The 7,201-nt window shown below is 42.2% G+C and overlaps 1 protein-coding gene across 2 annotated transcripts in view; it reads left to right on the top strand.

The window, feature by feature from the left end:
* The window catches only part of MAPKAP1 (MAPK associated protein 1), an 82,392-nt gene that overhangs the window by 26,373 nt on the left and 48,818 nt on the right, over nucleotides 1–7,201 (top strand). The gene's annotated exons all lie outside the window — the stretch shown is intronic.

The raw sequence follows: 7,201 nt of genomic DNA, 5'->3' as shown, positions 1-7,201 counted from the left end.
GGTGCAGTCCAGCCCTAGGACTGTTTATCATAGATCATTTTCTGGAGGCTGTGCTGCTTAGTCTTGTGACGTCTTGCCCTTGTAGTAAGCAGGAGGTGACCCGTGGTGGGTGCACTGTGCCACAGCCCCGTGCCTGCAGTCCGGCCTTGGGGCTCTGCTGCCAGCCCCAGGGCTGCGTGCACCCATCAGGTCTGCTGTGCACACGGTGCTGATGCTGAGGAGAAATTCATGGAGGAACTGAGATCTCGTCTTCCTGAGTAGCCCCATTGCTTTGTCATCTTCAGTGTCGGCAGTGGATTTTAAATTGAGGGGAGAAAGCCATTGTGGCAATGTCATTAAATGCTGCTCTACATACTTGCATAGGAAAGCCTTCCAGAATAGGAAATCCTGGTTAGTAATGGTTGGATAAGAGCCTGTAGTAAAGCTTGAGCACATCAGCTACGAAGAGTTTAATTTGAGCGCGGGGAGAAATGTTCTAACTAGACGCAGCAAAAGCAAGGAGATTTCCGGCTGTTTTACAGATGATTTTCTCTTTCTTTCTAAGAATAATTGAGTCATTTTAATGCGAAGCCTGGCTTGATTTCTTGGAATGGGCTGGATGTAATTAGTTGCAGCCTCAACTTTGAAATGTTTTGACAGAAACTGTTATCTTTTAGCTTGCCATTTTTTCTAGCATCTGCCCTAAATATTTGTTCCTTTTCTGCGATGTGCGACTTTGCAACTTCAGGTCAAATTTCGGATACAGCTCTGTTTTCTTTGTTACCTCGCTCGCTTCCTTCAGGATGAGGGAGAATAATTAAACAGAACATCTTTTCCAAGCAGCTGGAGTCAAGTTCCAGCTGACTGCAGCACCTGTGACGGTCGTACCTCTGCCTCGGGCTGCGGTGCTGCCAGCCCGGCCACGCGGCGACGGCGCGCTCAGCAGTGCCCGGGCTCGGCGTAACGCGACTGCCCTTCTGTGAGCTTCAGATGGCAATAATGCCGGTGAATGCAAAGTGTCTGCTTTAGACTAATTAGAGGGATGATTTGTGAAACGCTGGCTATTTATTTAATTAATCACCAGCACAAAGCTATAAAAGCCATATTTTAAAAATCCCTGTTAGTTTGCCATGTGGTTAATAGATTGTGGCACATTAAAAAGTGACACGGTGATGTATTAAAAATGTTCCACCTAAGGTTGGCAAATGTCCTCAAGGAACTTAAGCTGTCTGCTTTGTGCAACAGAAGCATAGGATTAGAGTCTGATCTGTTTAAGCATTGAATATTTGTAGAAACATTTATCTTTTGAATAGCGTCTCTTCATTAACATCTCGTGGCGTATTCTTTAACATACAAATAATGTTTATGGTGTGATTTTAATTAAAAGTTTTTGCTGCATTTCGTTATTACAGAGAATATCTCTGTTCCTCTGTATTAAACTGTAAAGCGTATCGCCAAGTAAAATGTAAATAATTCTCCTAAAGTAGGCCATTCCTTTTCTTCAGTGCACAGAAACCAAGGAGTTCCTGGTAATGAATGCATTTCTGCTGGAGCCGTAGCAATTGTATTTTGATAAATCTGAAAACGTGTTTCCATTCTTCAGCAGAAGGTTGGAGCTGCCTGGTTGGTGCTACCAAGGCCTGGCTGGCTCAGTGCTCGGGAGGAAGGCAGCTCCACGCGCCCTGTTTGACTTCAGTGGTGCTGCAGGGGTTCTGCTGACCTCTGCATGGGAGCTGCTTTCCTTCCTGGCAAAATGCCGCTTGAGTGTGGCAGGATTAAAGATGGACTGGATCCATTTGTCCTGAAAATGATACCTCAGTGAAAGTAATTGAAGCCTGGGCTGTAAAGGGGACTATAGATTTTTTCCTTCTATTTCAAATGGGATTTGTCAGGAAAAAAAAAAAAACCAACCACATAATAACAAGAAATTTTATCCATAGCAATTTGAATAGAACGACTTTAATTTAAGGTGAATCATGTAAATGAATACTTGTTAACATGATTGAAATATGCTGTTACAAGAATTATATGTATTATTCCTTGCTCAAGACTCGCGTAGATTTATTAATTGTGGGAGTGAATGCCAAGAAGGAGCAGGCAGTGATTTTGGAAATTTGATTAAATGATTTTATATGTAAGTCATAGTTTTGAGGTGGGTATAAAAAATGGTTCAGGTAGAAGCATGGAAGGAAACTGTCCAGCTCTGGAGGTTATGTTTCTCAGCTGTGTGTTGTATAATTAACCGGTATGTTAGGAGGGGGGCTGGAATAAAACATGAGTATGTGAACGCAGCCTGGAGCTGATGTTGTAGTGATCGTTGCAATGCAGATAAAGCATTTCTCATAACTGCTGCTGCCTACTGGAGCCTTTGAAACATCTGGACCTTTAATTGAAAAATAGTGCGATGCTCTACAAAGCAGACATGCTAAGTGAAGTCAACAATTTAGAATAAAAAAGTGTTATTTACCTCGTAGTTAAATATTCATACTTTGTTATGCTTTGTATAACAGGAAATTACCGGGTTAAATTTTTATGAATAGAGGCAGCACAAATAAGATAAATTAAGTATTTAACACGTTAATGGAATTTTACATTGCTGTCTGCGAAGGCTGCAGTGCGGGCTTGGAGGAGAGAGAGCTGCACCTCAGGGAGGGCTGACCTGGAAGGGCTGCTCCCAGTCTGCGGGCACTGCTGTGGCTGTGCAGGCTGTGCTGTGCTGCTGGCCTCAGTCGTGGCGTTCTCCATAAATGACTTAAGAAAAAGAGAGGTAATCGTGTGATTACTATAGTAAAGAAAATTACCCATAATGGTTAACCACCCGGTGAAATAAATGGAACTCTGATTTTCCCATAGTAGCACACAGTATGCTGCGTTGCAGAGTAACAGGACTAGAAGTGCCCTGTATTTTCATACGGGCGCAGTGTTAAGGCTGGGAGTGTTGCAGTCTGCAGCTGAATGTGTTCTCTGCGAATGAAATGAACAGACTCTGTTTTAAATAATTAACCATCGTACTGTGTTAGATGCTGCTTCACTGACTGCACCAAAATCTACTAGTGGCAGCTCCCTTTCATTCCCACGTAGTGCAGCTCTCGGATACTGGGGCTTCTAAGCGCATCCATCATCCTGTTTTGCTGCCATATGCTGGTGGTGCCAGCCTCACTGCAGCTTAAGGGTTTAGGCCACATTCTGACTGAAAGCTTTGGAGATACCTGGTCATTGAAGCTTTAAAAAATAATAATAAATCAGCTTTTTAGATGAACTTTCTGTTCCCACTTATTTTGGATGAAGGAATAATTAAAATAGTTCTGTTTTTTTAAGAGGTTACTGAAAATCTACATTTTCTTAGTCATCTCTGAAAAATATAGTCCTTTATATTGCCATAAGCATCTGTGCTCTGATCTCTTAGAACCTTTAGTTGTATTTGAAATATATTCACTCACATTAACGTTGTTCCCCTTGGTGTTCTTCCTCTGTTATTGAAACACGCATTTGAGCAAGGGGTGTGTAGGGCTGTAAAGCAAACTTCCCATCCTGTTGCCTGAAGCACGAATGTTCCTCTTGGTTTAAAAGCAAAAAGAAATTTTACGTTTGTAAAAGCATAAGCATTTGTTTCCATTTTGTGTAATGTTCAGCACTGTTTGCTGGGAGGTGAGTCAATGACTGGAATTAATTATAATTACTGAAGAGACATATACTGATTGAGCAAATAAAGTAGTAAGCTCATTTGTGCCAAGGCCATCTAATTAAATGCTAACTTTGGATAAGCTAGATGTGCATGAAAGATTAATTTTTGGAGGTTTTTATGACTCCCACTAAATAATGATTCAGTAAAATCTCTGCATTATATCATTAGGACATCTCATCTTAAAGTGATATAACATTTAGTCACAGAACTCCATTGCACGAGAAGATGCAGTAAATTATTATTGCTGAAAATTAATCACTCTTCTGTAGGAAATGTTTATGGACTTTGTTTTAATTTTCTGCTGTGATGTGCAGCAAAGCGGCCCAGCAGCGAGAAGGGCGCAGCAGTCGGGCTTTTCTCTGGCTTCCATGACCTGCCCGCCATGCGGCGCTTCGGAAGCGCCTTGGGGATGAGTTTCCTCGTGAGGGGCGTCTCCCCGCGGGCTGCAGCGACGCCAGGTGTGGAGAGAGGTCTGTGTTTGCTCAGGGGCTGTAACCGGGAGTTTACATCTTAGAAAGACTTCCTGTGTTTGAGGAATTGATATGGTGTCTTTTTTTTCAGTGTTCTGTTTATATTTCAAGCATATTTGATTACAGAATCTGTGTGATTCTGTGATTGATTACAGAACGTTTTTTAATGCCAGAGATTTCCAAAACTGTAGGTAGCCAACGAAGGTCATTGCAGTTTTCCTGTTATAACAGTATCCACTGTTTATATAATTAAACATTACGTCTTACAAATACAAGCAGAAAACCTATTAAAATTCATTATTTGAGTTACCTATCATATTCTTCACTCTCGTGTCTGGAAACAGCAACTTGCATATGTGCTGTGATGCCACTTAGCTTCTTCTAATTAGCCCAAGAAATACCACTACCATTATCTTCTCTCAGAAGTTTATTTATTAATGACCATAATTCTCCTAAGCTTACTGTAGCTGCTGCTGCTTTCATGTTTAATTGTCAAAGTGCAAAAATATGCGTTGATCTGCTAATTAATGTTATAAAAAGAAGAAAAAATCTGTGAATGCCGAAAATGATACTTTTCAGGAATTGCAAATAATGGGCATAACTGTGTGCAGCTCATGTCCAGCAGCAGCAAGGATGGCAGTGCTGAGCCCTGGGGTTACAAGAGGTGCATGGAGAGCTCTGCAGGCAGGGAGCGAAGGGAAATGTTTGTGTGCACACTGCGTTAGCAGGAATGGGAAGTGGCACCCACACACGTTTCTCTCAGGGCTGTGTGTCCACGGGAATTGCTGTGCCACGAGGTTGCCAGTAAAACATTGCTCCTGCGTGAAGTGGTGAGCTGAAGATGTTACGGATACTGCAAGCTAGAACGGCCAGAAGGTCAGAGTGGAAGTGCTAGGTAGTCATTAGAGAATCTATTGATGAAAATAGAGAATTTTCTGTGATTTATGTATGTTTTGTGTGTATTCAGTTACTCTTCACTTCTTTAAAGGATTGATGGAATATAATGTTGCTAACAATAAAAGCTTAATGGAATCAGATTTCTGATTTCCTAGAAAATTAACAAGATATTTTGTCAATTTTATTCCAGACTTCATTTGTCAGAATATACAGTGTCCAGTGACAAGCTAAAAGAATTTCTTGACGAATTAACTGTGCCACAGGTGACAGATCAGGAAAATGTTAATTTAACGGCCCCTTTATGCTTCCCAGATTTATTGGAAGCTATTAAGGAAACTCCAAATAGTAAGGCCCTTGGCCCTGAATAGATTTTCCATTGAATTTTATACAGGATCTATTAATAAAGTTTGCTGCTGCCTTTTTGAATATAGGTAATCGCACTTCATCTTCTGGGTCTCCTCAGCCATTTACATTGGAATGCCATTTTTAGTTGGGATAAAAACGTAATTATGCATCTAGGAGTGTCTTTCATCAGGTTGTGAATGGTCCCTCCTCCAGAAGTGGCCATAAGCACAGTATAAACCCCACGCGCTGTTAGAAGTTAAATCCATTGTGACCGGATCTTTGATTCTTCAACACCGAGTCCAGCCGCCCGCTGCCCTCCGTTCAGTCCCACCGCCTGCCAAGCCGGACCTGAGCAGCGTGGCACAGGTGGTAATTGAGCTCTGTGGGACTTTCTGCACTATTGATTTTTTTCAGGATCAGGCTAAGTATGGATTTGTTCGGTCCTTTGAATAGTTACCTGGTGCTTTGGACTTCTAAGGCTATTTCAGAACAAATATAATCAATTTGTAATAAAACACATCCGTCCGTAATAGAGATTTCCTTCCAGCCCTTTGACTTACTGATTGATCAGTCCAAGACATGACCCACGTGTTTATAGGCCTTGCTAATTTTTCTTACCTAATGTGACACCGAATGTTCTCATTATTAATAGAAAGTCTAATCAGCCTCTAAATCTCAGGCTTCAGCCTCTGTAATCTTGTGGCAATTGCACTTTTAATTTATAGAAATATTCAGTGTTGGTGTTGCTCCCCGTGCTCAGAGCGATTGGAATCCCAGTTGCTATGAATTGCCCACGGTGAGTCCTTGGCGGCCAGCTGGGTGTGAGCGAGAGCCAGGCTGCTGGCGGTGGGGGGAGTGGGGAGCAGCGGGTGCTTAAAAGCTGGGGAGAGTGGGGAGCTTTGAGATGGGGAAGAACTGAAAAAAGCTCATTTTTAAAAAATAAAAAAAAGAAAAAGAAACAAAGGCAGCGCAGTGTAGGGCAAAGGAGGAGCCAGGGTGCCCAGCGGGGAAGTGTTTGGGTTGGATGTGTGCTGTGACAGCAGTGCCCGCTCTGCCCAACCTGGGGTTAATTTGATCAATTTAAGAAAATGCCGTTTGTATATAAATTGAGAAGAGCCCCCCCACACGTACACACGCGTGGGCATCTGCCGGCCTCCCCACACTTGTCCTTGTCAGGGCTGACCCAAACCTACGGTGTGACGTAGTGGCTCGGTGTCTTCCACAGCAGATGGGCAAAGCTAAAGTTTTCTTTTAAATGAGTAAACCCAATTTCTTCTGTACCTGAACCATCTGGGAGGGGGAGATTGCCGCACTACAAAAATGCTTTATTAAAATAAAACAACAATTATGTTTGAATGGATTTAATTAATACTTTTAGCTGTGCTAGTATGAATAACTCTAATCTTTAAATTCCTATTATTTCTCTAATTTACAATCACGCTGAGGGATCAAATGGTTTTTAACAATATATTGAAATTAGCACGTGGCATTTAACGCCCTGTTTTACGCTCTCATCGTAGATTTACTGTATTGGATCCTTTTATTCTGTTAGTTAATACTCCTAGTGTGTAATTCTGATGATATTTTCCTCTCCGAAGGCCTCTATGTGTGTGTAGATAGAGACGTATGGTTACACCAGGGGTGCTTTTCCAGAGGGGTGTCAGAACGTGCAATCTTTTGTCTGTTTAAAAGATTTCAACTGTAGGTGTGATCGGTTCTCTGAGCAAAGTGAGGCCAAGCATCGTTTGGTTCTTAGCCACGTGCTCGTGGTGCTTTGCAGCAGGTCTTGTGCTGCTGTCCCACCTGTGGGCACCATGCCTGCAGT

Source organism: Centrocercus urophasianus, unplaced genomic scaffold (assembly GCF_019232065.1).
Source record: "Centrocercus urophasianus isolate 14NV4802_14NV808 unplaced genomic scaffold, USGS_Curo_1.0 seq_34, whole genome shotgun sequence".
Lineage (NCBI taxonomy): Eukaryota > Metazoa > Chordata > Aves > Galliformes > Phasianidae > Centrocercus > Centrocercus urophasianus.
Note: the sequence above shows the minus strand (reverse complement) of the source record. Positions and strands in the feature narration are given on the sequence as shown.